Raw genomic sequence first — 14,569 nt, 5'->3', positions numbered from 1 at the left:
ATCATTTGGTATGAGTTCCCTAATGCCATGATTGCCGGGAAGTTTTAAGTCATTATAAAGTGAGTTCCTCGTCATCAAATAATTTCAAATAAAACTATAGTTTTAACACTCACATTATTTAAGAGTCTTTAGAGAATATGAGAGTGTTTTAATATGTTTGCTATGATGTGGGATGGAGCTTCCAGAAATCAGAGCATCTAGGACCTCAGAAGTTCTTAAAACAGCCTCTGTATATGTTTACTCTCATATATTTTTATCAATGTGCCCCTAAGCCTACACAGATTTACTTACAAATGCTGTCCGCTGTGCAAAGATGCATCCTCAAGTTTCCACTAGCCTTCACTTAGATAAAGACAAGGGTAAGTGAATATAGGAAATCAACAGCGGAAGGGCTCCAGCACATGTTGTTGGCAGTAGGTGTCACTATGTACATTACAGGAACTGGCTTGCATTAAAACTGCTCCAGAAACCCCATATTTTCCACGTGGTGGTTCCTCGCTGCCTAGGAACAATTTCTAAACAGATCTGTTTAGTTCTGCTCTTATTTAATGGGCATTTATGAGGCAACACCTATGTGCTAGATATAGTGCTAAGAACAGGAGACCCAAAGAATGAACATGATGTTTCATTCTTTGAGACACTCCTGCCCGGGAGTGTCAGAATCTAGAACCCAGCCTGGAGGCTCCACAGAGCCTGCTCCTTGGATATTGTGAGGCAAAAAAAAAAAAAAAAAATCCTTTAGTCCATGTGTGTGTTATTACTTGTCATATTACAGTGTGGTTCTATTCTTTATTCCCTGGAATTATATTTCCAATTGAAAGACCATTTTTCTGGCTGGGCACAATGGCTCATGCTTGTAATCCCAGCATTTTGGGAGGCTGAGGCAGGCAGATCACCTGAGGTCAGGAGTTCAAGACCAGCCTGGCCAACATGGTGAAACCCTTGTCTCTACTAAAAATACAAAGAACTTAGCTGGACATGGTGGCACAAGCCTGTAGTCCCAGCTACTCCAGAGGCTGAGGCAGGAAGATCACTTGAACCCAGGAGGTGTAAGTTGCAGTGAGCCGAGATCAGCCACTGCACTTCAGCCTAGGCAACAGAGCAAGACTCCGTCTCAGAAAGAGAGAGAGAGAGAGAGACCATTTTTCTGTGTACACGAGATTTCTGCTCATATAATAGGAACACCGTTTTCTTAGGTTTCAAAGAGCTTTCTTTCCATTTTAGTACACTGGGATCTAGCCCATTCTAACAGCTGCATATATTTCATTGTATATATTTGCCTTAATTTAGGTCATCAATTACCTAAACTGATTTGGGTGATCAATTTGATGACCTGAATTGATTATTACCTAATTGAGCATATCTAGTGAGCTCAGATCACCGCTCCTGATCTGGGAGCTGTGTAAATAGGTATGCACATATGTAAAAATCACCCTGTCATTTTTTCTTGTCATATAAATGACTAAAATGACTAAAATGGGCCAGGTGCGTTGGCTCATGCCTGTTATCCCAGCACTTTGGGAGGCCGAGGCTGGTAGATCACAAGGTCAGGAGATCGAGATCATCCTGACTAACACGGTGAAACCCCGTCTCTACTAAAAATGACAAAAGTAGCCAGGCGTGGTGGTGGGTGCCTGTAGTCCCAGCTACTCGGGAGGCTGAGGCAGGAGAATGGCATGAACCCAGGAGGTGGAGCTTGCAGTGAGCCGAGACTGCGCCACTGCACTCCAGTCTGGGTGACAGAGCGAAACTCTGTCTCAAAAAATAATAATAAAAAAAATTTCTAAAAAGACTACAATGAGGACACATGGCAATAAGTGGCATCTCATGCAATACCATTTATTGCAGCAAAAAGATGCAGAGCGCGGTCCCAGGTTCTCTGATCCTTCCTTCCAGCATCTCACGATCCCAGTAAATTTCCTCCTGGTCTCTCAGTGGCCTACTTGCCCTCCTACCTCCTCATCCCTTCCCTGTTAATTCTACTTTGCTACCCTGCCTTTCTGACTTCAGGAGCTTCTCAGTGGTAGCCACACAGGTCTCCTCCTGGCATCTAAAAGTCATACTTACCAACCTCATCTTTTCCACATTCCAGCAGGAACCCCTGTTTCCATGGATAGCAGCCTACCACAGCAGGTTTGGGAGTTAGACCCCAGTTCAAATCCAAGCTCCCTGACTCACCAAATGTGTGAGCTTGAGCAAATGACTTAACCTTCCAAAGCCTCAGTCTCCTTGTCTGTATAATGGCATTGATGGTAATACTAGGTTAAATTCTGTGACATCACCTACATTCAACTTTTTGACCTACGGAAGAACAGTTTACTATGGCCTAACTCAATCGTTCCTGCCCTTAGGATTGGTGGGCATTGAATGAGATAGTATGTGTGTGAGAGAGAGATCTCTTTCCTCCACCTTGCTCATTAGCACAAGAGGAAAAGGTCAAATCGTCACCAATAGAGAAGTCTAGAAAAATGGACAGTGATTCCTAACTCTAAGAATGCCAATTGCAGACCAGTGATAATCTGCCTCCATGAAGAATGGGAAGGGTTCCTCCCATCTGGTTAGCTTCCTAGCTCCTCTAACATCTTCCTGCCCCCACCAGGTCACAGGTGGGTGCTTCAGGCTGGTTCTCACCTCCTCACTTATTTTTGTGGCTTTTAGAGACCCTCTCCTCTTCATGGAGTCCCTTTTTCTTCCTCTTCACCCTCTTTAATTCCTATCTTCCTGATGTCCAGAAACCTCCCTGTCGAGCCTCCCTCCCATCTGTCTTGCTAAGCTGCCAATCTGTCTGCCCAAGTCTTATGGTGGAGCAGGTGCAGAGGTGATGAAGCAAGAGCACCTTCCACAGCCAGCCTCAGGACCAAATCCCTGAGAGGCCTTCTGACCCGGACAGTGCCTACAATGGACCAGATGATGTCCCCCCAAATACATATGTTGAGCCCTAACCCCCAATGTGACAGTATTTGGAGATGGGGCCTTCGAGAGCTAATGAAGTTTTGATGAGGGACTAGGGACCAGAGAGCTTGCTCTCACTTACTCTTTGCCCGTGTGAGGACACAGTGAGAAGGCAGCCGTCTGCAAGCCAGGAAGGGAGCCCTCCCTAAACCTGACCATGCTAGCATCCTGATCTCAGACTTGTAGCCTCCAGAACACTGAGAAAATAAATGTCTGCCATTTAAGCCACACAAGGTATGGGGTTGTATGATGGCAGCCAGAGCTGAGGAAGGCAATGCCCCAAGGGACGGAGTGAACTTAGCATGACTCTTCAGTTGCACTTTGCTAATGGGATCTCGGTACCTCTTCTCCACTTCTGATGACATTACAGAAGCCCTCCTCTATGGCCCTGGCTGTTTTTCCTAGTCTTGGGGAAAGGGTGCTCTTTCTCAAGATGTGAATGAGAGTGGTGGAAATCCATCCAATCTCACATATAAACTGCTTAGAACGGTGCCTGACACAAAGTAAAAGCTCAATAAATTGTAGTGCAAGAGGGTGTTAGATTCTTCCTGGCCCGGCTTCTACAGGGACCAATTCCATGAAGAGCCACAGTGTATGAGACTTACATGTTCAGATTTACCCTTTGGCCAGAGCAGACATATAAAATGGGTTCAAGAGAGAGGGAGGAGGCGAGAGCATTTCCAGCTGCAGACCCCCACCTCTCCCTTCACACTTTCCAAGCCAAGCTTAGCAAGTGAGTTCAAGAGTGCTCAGAAACATGTTTACTGAGAGCACAGGTGTCAACTCAGTCCTGAGAAAGCCAGAGTCACCTGCAGATGGGGCTCTGACTGCTGCCCTGGAAATCAACAGGGCACTTGGGTGGTGGCGCCAAGAGCCTGCACTGCTCTGGGAATGGTGGCAGCCCTAGCGTGTGTGGGCAAGGGAAATGCACACATGTCCCGTAGGCCAGAGCTGGGCCACTCAGCAAAGAGCCAGTGTGGGGTCCTGCCCTCCAGGGCCTCCTGAAAAGGCAGGGGAACCTCAGGAGAGAGAGGCTGAAGGTGTGTCCTCAGTCATTGTGGGCTGAGTCACAAGCAGCACTTGGAAGCAGATGCCTCTGTTGGGGTTAAGTCAGGAGAGAGGCTTCCAGCGGGGAAAGTCAGGTGAGCCCCCAAACTGCCCTCAGTGGGGCTGCCTTAACTATCCTTCTGCCTATACAGGGATGGCAGCATTACATACTTTCTAGGCCCAGAGGACACAAAACCGCCAGCCGAGTACGAACTCTCCCAGTGCCTCATCTCCCTGGTATCTGCAGGGCACGGGGGCTGCAGGACTCTCACTAGGATCCATAGTCTTGGCATCTTTATTAAATCTCCATCCAGGGACCTGATAGGCTTGTCCATTCCTTTTCATCATCCTCTTCACCCCCCAAAATACTACACATCTCAGTGCACTTCCAATGGTGTGTGTCACAAATTATCACAAACTTAATGGCTTAAAACAGCACAAGTTTACAATCTATAGTTCTGCAGGTCAGATGTGCAACACGGTGTCACTGGGCTAAAATGAAGGTGTCGGCAGAGCGGGTTCCTTCTGGAGACTGAAGTGGAGAATCTGCTCCTTGTCTTTTCAGCTTCTCTCCGGCTGCCCGCCTTGGCTCACGGCCTCTTCTTCCATCTTCGAAATCCGCAATGGCGGGTGAGTCTTTCTCACGTCACATCGCTCTGCCCTTCTCTCCTGCCCTCCCTGCTTTTTTTAAGAGACACGGTCTTGCTGTGTTTCCCAGGCTGGAGGGCAGTGGTGCAATCATGGCTCACTGCAACCTCGAACTCCTGGGCTCAGTCATCCCACCACAGCCTCCTGAGTAGCTGGGACTGCAGGTGCACCATGCTTTTCCACATTTAAAGACCATGTGATCATATTGAGTCCACCTGGATCATCTCCCTAGTGTAAGGTCAGCTGATTAGCAACCTTTCTTCCATCTACAACGTGAATTTCCCTTTGCCATGTAGCCTAACACAATCCCAGGTTTCATGGGCTGTGACTTGGGCCTCTCTCCTGGCCATTATTCTGCCTGCCACATCATCCTTAAGATCCACCTTAAATCCTGTCCTCTTTCCTACTCCAGCCTTCACTGACCCACATTTTAAAAACACTGGACTCCAGCTATACTGAAATCTTTATAACATCATTTGGTATTTGCTCTATATTGTGAATTATTTTGCTGAATTATTCTTGAGGCAAGGGAGGAAATCTTATGCTATTTCAGTGCCCCTACTTATCCCAGCACTAAATTAGAAATGCCTTAAGTAGACAAGGTGTAAGTTCATTGCAAAAAAAAAAAAAAAAAAAAAAAAAAAAAAAAAAAACTCAGGGAGGGCAAAAGGAAAGAAAGCTGGAAGAACATTGCTCACCTCTATGCTCTAGGAGGTGTATTAATTTTTATACCTATCTGAGCTGAGACCCCAGTAACTCCCCAGGCTCAGTGATTCTGCAGGAGGAGGGCCCACAGGACCTGCCATATAGCTGCGCTCACAGCTACTGTTTATTGCAGCAAAAAGATGCAGAGCGAAATCAGCACAGGGAAAAGACGCATGGGGTGAGGTCTGGAGGAAACCAAGCCCAAGCTTCCCGAGTCCTCTCCAGTGGAATCCCAAACAATGCACGTAATTCCTCTATCAACAAGTTGCAACAATACATTTGAGATGTTGTCAACCAGGGAAGCTCACTAGAGACTCAGAGCCCTGGGTTTTTATGGGGCATGCTGGTCACATAGGCACCTTCTGCCTGGCACGTTCCAAAAAATTCCAGACTCCCAGAAGGAAAGCAGGTGTTCAGCATAAACCACACTGTTTGCACAAGTAGTTTGGACACAGTGAGCCACTTTTATCCATTAGGGTGGCAGGAACAGTCCTGAAATCCAAGTTCCCGGACAGCAATCAAGGGCCAACCCCCAAACAGGCCTTCCTAAAGGCAGCAGCACTCCCAGCCTGCTGTGCGAACTCTTCTGCACATGCTCCTCATTCCGAGGAGGTTCCGGTCCGCCGCACCTGCTGCTCGTTCCAAAGGTGCCTGTGGCTAATTTACCTGCCATTAACTACCTGTGCTCAGCTGCCTCTAACTAGGGTAGGCTGCATTTTCTCATGCTTCACTTGGTCAGGGGACTCAAGCTTAAGAACAATGTTGCCACTACACACCAGCGTTTCAGAGGAAGGTTGGAATGAAGACAGGAAGCCCCTCACATCTGCTGCTGCCCCTCAGAGGGATTGCCCTACCTGATGTGGGTGGTCTGTCAACAGGTGTGCACATGTGGAAACACCATCCTGCCGCCCATTTAAGGTTTATGTAACAAAAATAAACACAATGAGGGCACCTGGCAAAGATGTTGGCTCAAGCAAAGACTTCAGTATACCTTCTCTAGGTCAAAAACTAAGACCCAGTCCCATGCATGAGCAACCCTGGGGCTACAGATACTGGAAGGTGCATGACTCACCTGGGAAAACGAAAGAGTATTTGAAAGTTGGCAGTTTACCCTGGCAGATAAGGAAAAGATTCACTTATCAGTCTCCTCAACACAGAACAAATGACTACAGTTTATCAGGCAGTTGAATACGCAGGGTGTGTGTGCCTATGTATAGAGATATATATGTACAAAAGTGGTAAATGTTTTCATGTAAGAAGCTATTGTACAATAAAAGTGAGATCTCTAAAAGGTGGTAAGTTGGGACTGACTCAGGGGACTTGAGAAGAGAAATATTGAAAAACTGGGTAAAATGTATCTGCCCTAAAGACATGAACTCTGACCCCATTTTGCTTCTGGTCACTTCTCTTTCCCTGTGTCAGTTTGCTTTATCTGTTCACAGCGGGTTTGGATGGTGATTTATGAATTACTAATATTGCCCCAATCTGTTTCTTTACTCTAGAAGGATTACAAATAAAAATCTGAGATTTCTATTTTTTATATCCTAAAACTCATCACTTTTAAATGCATTGACATTCCTTTATTGGATGTTTATTAGACAGCTGTAATGCACTAGGTATTTAATTCATAACCCTCCTGCAAGGAGTGGCAAAGTATATAAACATTTAATGTAAAGAAAAATAATTTCACTAAGCATTCAATAACATTTTGCCTTTCAGGTATAAATTTTATTCACATTTATTGCTAATGGAAGAACTTGAAACAGTCCTGGGGGAGAAAAAAAAGTCTTAAGAGTAAAACGTTTCTTAAGCATAGATCAAAAATATCCTGAACATTTAGAGTTATTGCCAGGAAATACTGGTTTGTGAAAAATATAAATTCTGGGCCAGGCATGGTGACTCATACCTATAATCCCAGCACTTTTTGAGGCTGAGGCAGTGGATCACTTGAGGTCAGGAGTTACAGACCAGCCTGGCCAACATGGTGAAACCCTGTCTCTACTAAAAATACAAAAATTAGCTGGGCGTGGTGGTGGGCGCCTATAATCCCAGGAAGGCTGAGGCAGGAGAATTGCTGGAACCTGGGAGGTGGGTTCATCTATGGGACTCCAAGCCTGCTTACAAATGAAGACAATTACAAAGTCGACAATTACAAAATATATATTATATCTATTCTGACATGGGACATAGATGAGTGTTTTTAAATTTTAGCATAAATAAGCAACAGTGGGACACTTATCAAGGTGTAGGTTCCCAGGAGGAGCCTCCCAGGATTCTGACTCAGTGCATCACGAATCTGTGTGCTTAGCAAGCAGTGCCAAATAATCTGGAACGCTCACCCATGTTCATCTCCAGCTTACCTTTGCAGGTGTGCAGCAGGTGCATCTCTGAGAAACAAATGGCAGAAGCACGATAAAATACCAATGCAACAACAATAATTTACCTCTAAGGAGAATCACAAATTTTGAGCATGGTAAGAGATTTTTTTAAATGCAATCCTAGAAGTCCATTTTTACCCTGGCACTTAGAGACAAGACTGATGACTTTGTAATTGTCTTCACTTATAAGCAGGCTTCATTTCAGACTTTGGTGGCATATGGTAGTTGTGTGTCAGTGGGCAGAATTTTTCCCCATGCTTACCTCAGTCCACTTACTAATGGGATGTGCTTTAACAATCTTTCTACAAATGGAATGAGATGCCTGGTGATGTGGGAGCCACCTGTCCCTGGAAGCATGAAGGGAACACATGCTAGACCGCCTGTTAGAGGTGATTGTGGTGTTGCTGTGTGATCCGGGAGAGTGTACTACTTAACCCATCATCTCCAAGTCCCTTCCTATTTTAAGATTCTGTGATTTGAGGTCAACTTCATTGCCACCGAATAGGTCTTTAGTAAATATTTTCAGAACTGAAACAGTCAAATGCACCCCACGTCGAAATTCCCTTCTCTCTATTTATTTTGGCTGTTTCTCTGGAATTGCACAGTTGTCTGGGATGCATCAAATGATTGCCTACAAAGGAAGGATGCAAGGAAGGGTTCCGAGGCAGAGTGGGTTCTCCAGGCTCAGGAGTAAAGAGGGACCCCTTGAGTCCCAGCACTAAGTTCTAGAACTCAATGCAGGAAACTAAGGAGAAGAACCAATTTGCTAGGCAGCTTTGAGGGGGACTAGGAGTAGCAACTTAAAATTGCAGCTTGCTTTCTCTTTTACAAAATGCTTGCTCTTAAATCATCTCCTTTGCCCTGCCCAGTGGAGCAGGGAAGACATGGTTATCCTCACTTGACAGATGGGGAAACTGAGGCTCGGGGGGCTGGAGCCTCTTGCCTTCAAACCCAAGTCTCTTTCCACTGCTCCTCATTGCTTTGCTCAGGGAGTAGAGTTGTTCTACAAACTGAAAATGAACCTACTGGGAACTTAGTGGGGGAGTTGCTAGGAACAGGACACAAATGGCTGAAATTTCTTGATGAGTTAGTCATTTCCTTCCTGACAGCCTTCTTCTGGTTCTGATCTCATTTTTTAACCCCTGTCACCCACTCATGCAAATAAATGCATCATCACTTTCAAGCCAAGCCAGATGAATGTGTAAACAACATCTAATTCATGGGCTGCTCATGGAACATGTATAAAAATTAGATTCAGGTAGGTCCACAAGAAGCCTCGGGAGATGCATTAATTCTCTTTCCTGGCTGGGTGCAGTGGCCCATGCCTATAATCCCAGTACTTTCGGAGGTCCAGGTGGGAGGATCCCCTGAATCCAAGAGTTAAAGACCAGCCTGGGCAACATAGCAAGATCTCATCTCTGCTAAAAATTTAAAAATTAGCTGGGTGTTGTGGTGCATGCCTATAGTCCCAGCTACTCAGGAGGCTGAGGCAAGAGGATGTCTCGAGCCCAGGAGTTCAAAACTGCAGTGAGCAAGACCCTGTTTCCAAAAAAATAATTCTTTTTTGTCACTTGGCTCCATTTCTTGGGTTCCTCTTGGAACCTCAAGGAGTTTGGAACTATCTTTTTATAGAATAATTTCCAGGGACTCCTTTTTAGATTTAAATAAATGGAAAACCTGTTTGTTTCATCCCAGTATGTAGTGGTTCTGGAGAGACAGTGTGTGCCAGATATTACTGCTAAAACTCCACAACATGGACTGGAATAGGCATGCTTATCTTTTTGAACTATGAATGTCAGATTTATTTTCCCTAAAAATTATTCTTACGCTTTTATTTCCTTATTTGTTGCTTGGATTAGGTTATTTACTGTTTTGACACATAAATTTCCTCAAATGACTGGCATGATTTGTCAATGTATCATTGAGTACTTATCCATGACAAGACCCTTCTCTCTTCCTGCAGTGGCGTGAAAGTAAATTCATCTTGAAGTGTCTTGAATCTATATTGCATAAAGAAGAACGCACGGTCTAACACAGAGAAATGGCTAGTGTTGGGAGGAATTCATGACAGGAGGGTGGAGGGGTTTGGGACCACAGGACAAACAGGAACAACAGTGGAGTTGATTTGTCACGAATCCTGAACTAGTCTCTAGGAGTCATGTGGTGTTTTGATTGGGAGAATAGGAATATGGTGGGGAGAATCGGAGGGGATTAAAATATTGGCAGCCAAAAGTCAGGAGATGATGGGCTTGAGTCCCCTTAATTCATGAGGATTGAGGGGATGTTGTAGGACCACTATATAGTCTTAGAATTCCTTCGGTGAAATTTGGATTGGAGAATGGTGGGTAGCTATTATGGGGAAGTCAGTGCTTCATACTATGGGGTTTACTTGGCTGAGGAATTTGGGATTTAAGTCTCTTTGATGTTGAGTGTCTGAGGAGGGGTTTTGTTCTTGACATAACAATAAATAAGGGATGCTTTGGTGTAGGGCTGGTAAATGAATGATTCCTCCTAGTTTATGTAGAATGTCCATTCCTAATAAAGGAGTGGGACAGTGAGGAATGACCAAGAAAGAGTGAGTGAGGGTGACTCCCTGAAATGAGCAGTATACAGGCCAGGTTTTGTATGGGGTTTCTTGTATGCCCTTCATGCCAGCAACAGAAACGGATGATCATTCTAATGGGCCTTTATATTCAGTTAATACCGATAGGCATGCCCCGGTATTCAAAAGAAGGAAAATAATTTTACCGGATGCCGTCCCAACTACCCTGGGTTCTGTGGATTCACAAGACGTGGAGCGAAGAATCCCAGGCACCCTCAGTCTTCCTTGGTCAGTGCCAGCAGTGAAGAAATTTCCTCCTGTGATAGTTGGGGGGCTTCATTATGAGCTGCACCTGAATGGGGAAGGTATTCCCCATTGGGGGCAGTCCATTTCCCAGTGTCCCCAAAGACCACAAATTGGGCATGGTTTGGTGGGAGGGGCCAAGGTTTAGGACAAGGCTTTGCCCAGTGTCCAGGGTTGCCACGTTGGAAAGAGTCTCCGAGAGAGGTGGAGGAATTTTCTTTCAGGTTACTGGGAGGCTGACTATTGGGCAAAACATGCCTCAACCATCACCCAATTCCCCAATACCTGTTTCCCCTCATACAACTGACAGAAAATACATTAGTGATTAGCTAGGGCTAGGGAGTTTGAAAGAAAATGAGGAGTGACTGCAAATGCATATGGGGCTTCTGTTTGGGGTGAGAAGATGTTCTAAGCTTGATGGTGGTGATGGTTACACAGTTTTGTAAGTGTACTAAAAGCCATTGAGTTGGACACTTAAAATGGATGAATCGTATGGTATGTGAATTATCCCTCAATAAAGCTGTTTTTAAATATTTTATTTAACTGGATAATTCACAGAAGATAAAAAAAAATTCCAAAAAACCAATTAGCACACAGAAAGATACTCAACTATGATAGCGATGAGGAAAACGCAAGTCAAACAATGACATAGACTCCCACACTCCTTATATCAGCAAGACTCTCAAAGTCTACCAATGCCTAGCAAGGTTGAGAAAGTAGAGAAATTGGGAGCATCATATTCACTCCATCACATATTGGTGGAGTGAAGCTGACAGAACCACGTGGAAAATTCTGGCATTGTCTCCAAGGGTAAAGAGGTCATGCTTGGTGGGGCACGGTGGCTCACGCCTATAATCCCAGCACTTTGGAAGGCCGAGGCAGGTGGATCACTTGAGGTCAGGAGTTCGAGGCCAGCCTGACCAACGTGGTGAAACCTTATTTCTACTAAAAATACAAAAATTAGCCAGGTGCTGTGGCACACGCCTATAATCCCAGCTACTTGGGAGGCTGAGAAAGGAGAATCGCTTGAACCCCAGAGGCAGAGGCTTCAGTGAGCCAAGACTGCACCATTGCACTCCAGCCTGGGCAACAGAGCAAGACACTGTCAAAAAAAAAAAAAAAAAAGATGTCATGCTCTATACGTCAAGAATTCCAATTTGAGGCAAAGACCCTCAATCATACATGTGAACAATAAGACACAGAAAAAAATATGTACGTGGGCAACATCTGTTACAGCACAAAACTTGGAAGCAACATAGACGTACCTCAAGAGGTCATGGATAACCCGTGGTATTTGAATCCAATACATACAACATCACAGTTCAAATGATAAACCTTGAAAATACAATTTTGTACAAAAAAAAACACAAGTTACAGAATAACCACATGCAATATCATGGCATTTATATGAAGCCGGAAACATGCACCACAGAGTAATGTGTTTATGAAATGACGTCAGTAGACATAAAATAAAAATGTGTATGAGGATGATAGAGACTAACTTCAAGGTAGTTGTTATCTCTGAGGAGGAGGAAGTAAATGACATCCCCATGAGACGTGGCCAACAGAGTCACAACCATGTCTGCTCTGTTGTATATAACAAAAGCAATATGAAGTGAATATCACATAATGTAAAGACTGACAAAACTAGAGGTGAACATTCATGATCACGTGTATTATTCTCTTCTATATGCTTCAAAATCTAATGACTTTTGAGAAAAAGCATTAATACATAGTGGTACGTTGAATTGTTCACGGGAATACACTCATGATAAATTTGGAGATTAGCAGGTAACTCTTCAAAGCAGTATCGGGAAAGATCACCCAGCCACAGCCTGGCTGTACAGGCCCAAAGCCAAGGATGGATGGGGTGGGGGGAGGCTGCTGAGAGGTGGAAGCCAGGAATTCCAAATTCAGACCTGGGGAATACAGAAGCCCAGAGCCAGGGCACTTTAGTGGGTGAACCCCATGATGAACTTGCAAGTGGAAGCATATCTGGGAGTGACAGCCAGAAACCAGAACAGGTTAAACTAAAAGCAGAAAGTTAGCTGAAGGCTGAATTCAGAGATGGGGGTGGATAGGAAAGGAGAGTCCCAGGCAAGAGTCAATGCACACGGTGAGAAGAAGCCACTTACGCAGCACTCACATCGGGACACAGGGATGAGACACTGCCAAGGGGCAAATCCAGGATATGGAAGAAGTTCTACTTGGTCCTTGAAGCAGGACTAACCTGTTGACATAGCTGTTCAGAAAATGGCCAGGCATGTGGCTCACGCCTGTAATCCCAGCATTTTGGGAGGCCCCAGGTGGGTGGATCACTTGAGGTCATGAGCTCAAGACCAGCCTGGCCAACATGGTGAAACCCCGTCTCTGCGAAAAATATAAAAATTAGCCAGGCATGGTGGAGTGCACCTGTAATCTCAGCTACTGGGGAGGCTGAGACAGAAGAATTGCTTGAACCTGGGAGGCGGAGGTTGCAGTGAGCCAAGATCATGCCACTGCACTCCAGCCTGGGTGACAGAGCAAGACTCCATTTCAAAAAAAAAAAAAAAGAAAGAAAGAAAGAAAAAAGGAAACGAACGTGCACAGGGTGTGCTAAGTGCTCAGAAGCTATGAAGAAGCCAGTGGCCTCCCTGGTTGGGAAATTTTGACAGGTGTACAAATCACTACACTTCAAAGCAAACAATCCATGTGGCTGAGAGGATTTGAACTGGGCAGGTACTGTGGGAATTCACAGGGAAAGATAAATAAAATCCACGAGGCTCTTTCCCCTGGGCTATTTGTTCCGGTTTCTCCACAACCTTGTGGGCAGTAGACTAGCCCCAGGCAGAGGCTAGCCCAAGCACACGTGCAGCAACTGGGATGCAGAGAGGTGAAAACAGTCACCCCAGGACTCAGAGATGAAGCAGGCGAAAACCCAGGGTGCTGGTGTGAAGTGAGTGGGGCTTACCCCACCACATCCAATTCTCCCTACACGGGAACCACCAGAAACAGCTTTGTGGGGGAAGCAGCAGGTACAACGGGTGTAAAGGATAGAAGGGTTTTCCACAGGTGGAGAGAAACGGACCCACGCAGGAAAAAACATAGTGCCAGGAACGCGAGAGGAGCAGTGGTCCCCGCGTGTGTTCTCGGACTCTGCAGTGCACACAAGCAGCGGTGTGAGCCTGGACCATGAGCATACCCAGGGGCAGTGAGAGGCACAGCCCCCACAGCGGTCATTGGAGGAGGAGAGAGCACACAGGATAGTGGGAGCCCGGCCCAGAAGAACTCTGTGCTAGAACAGGGACCGTGAGTGGGACAAGCCAGGCACCGCTGGCTGCTGAGCACTGAGAAACACCAAGAAGCTTCCCTCAGGAGCATCTGGGAGGACACAGAGGAGGCTCCCTCAGGAGAAAAATGACACGGGGAGTCTCCCTCAGGATGATAAGAGGAGGACACGGGGAGGCTCCCTCGGGAGAATAAGAAGAGGACACGGGGAAGGCTCCCTCAGGAAAATAAGGAGAGGACACCGAGGAGGCGTTCCTCAGACGATTAAGGAGAGGACACGGGTCAGGCGTCTCTTGGGAGAATAAGGAGAGGACACAAAGGAGGCTCCCCCATGAGAATAATGAGGACACGGGGAGGCTCCCTCAGGAGAATGAGGAGGACACAGAGGAGGCTCCCCCAAGAGAATAAGGAGAACACAGGGGAGGCTCCCTCAGGAGAATAAGGAGGTCACAGGGGAGGCTCCCTCAGGAGAATGAGGAGGACACGGGGGAGGCTCCCTCAGGAGAATGAGGAGGACACGGGGGAGGCTCCCTCAGGAGAATGAGGAGAGGACACGGGGGAGGTTCCCTCAGGAAAATGAGGAGGACACAGGGGAGGCTCCCTCAGGAGAATAAGGAGGTCAAAGGGGAGGCTCCCTCAGGAGAATGAGAAGGACACGGAGGAGGCTCCCTCAGGAGAATTAGAAGACACAGGGGAGGCGTCTCTTGGGAGAATAAGGAGGACACGG

Source organism: Piliocolobus tephrosceles, chromosome 17 (assembly GCF_002776525.5).
Source record: "Piliocolobus tephrosceles isolate RC106 chromosome 17, ASM277652v3, whole genome shotgun sequence".
NCBI classification, from domain to species: domain Eukaryota; kingdom Metazoa; phylum Chordata; class Mammalia; order Primates; family Cercopithecidae; genus Piliocolobus; species Piliocolobus tephrosceles.
The sequence above is the reverse complement of the archived record's forward strand: the minus strand, read 5'-3'. Positions refer to the sequence as shown.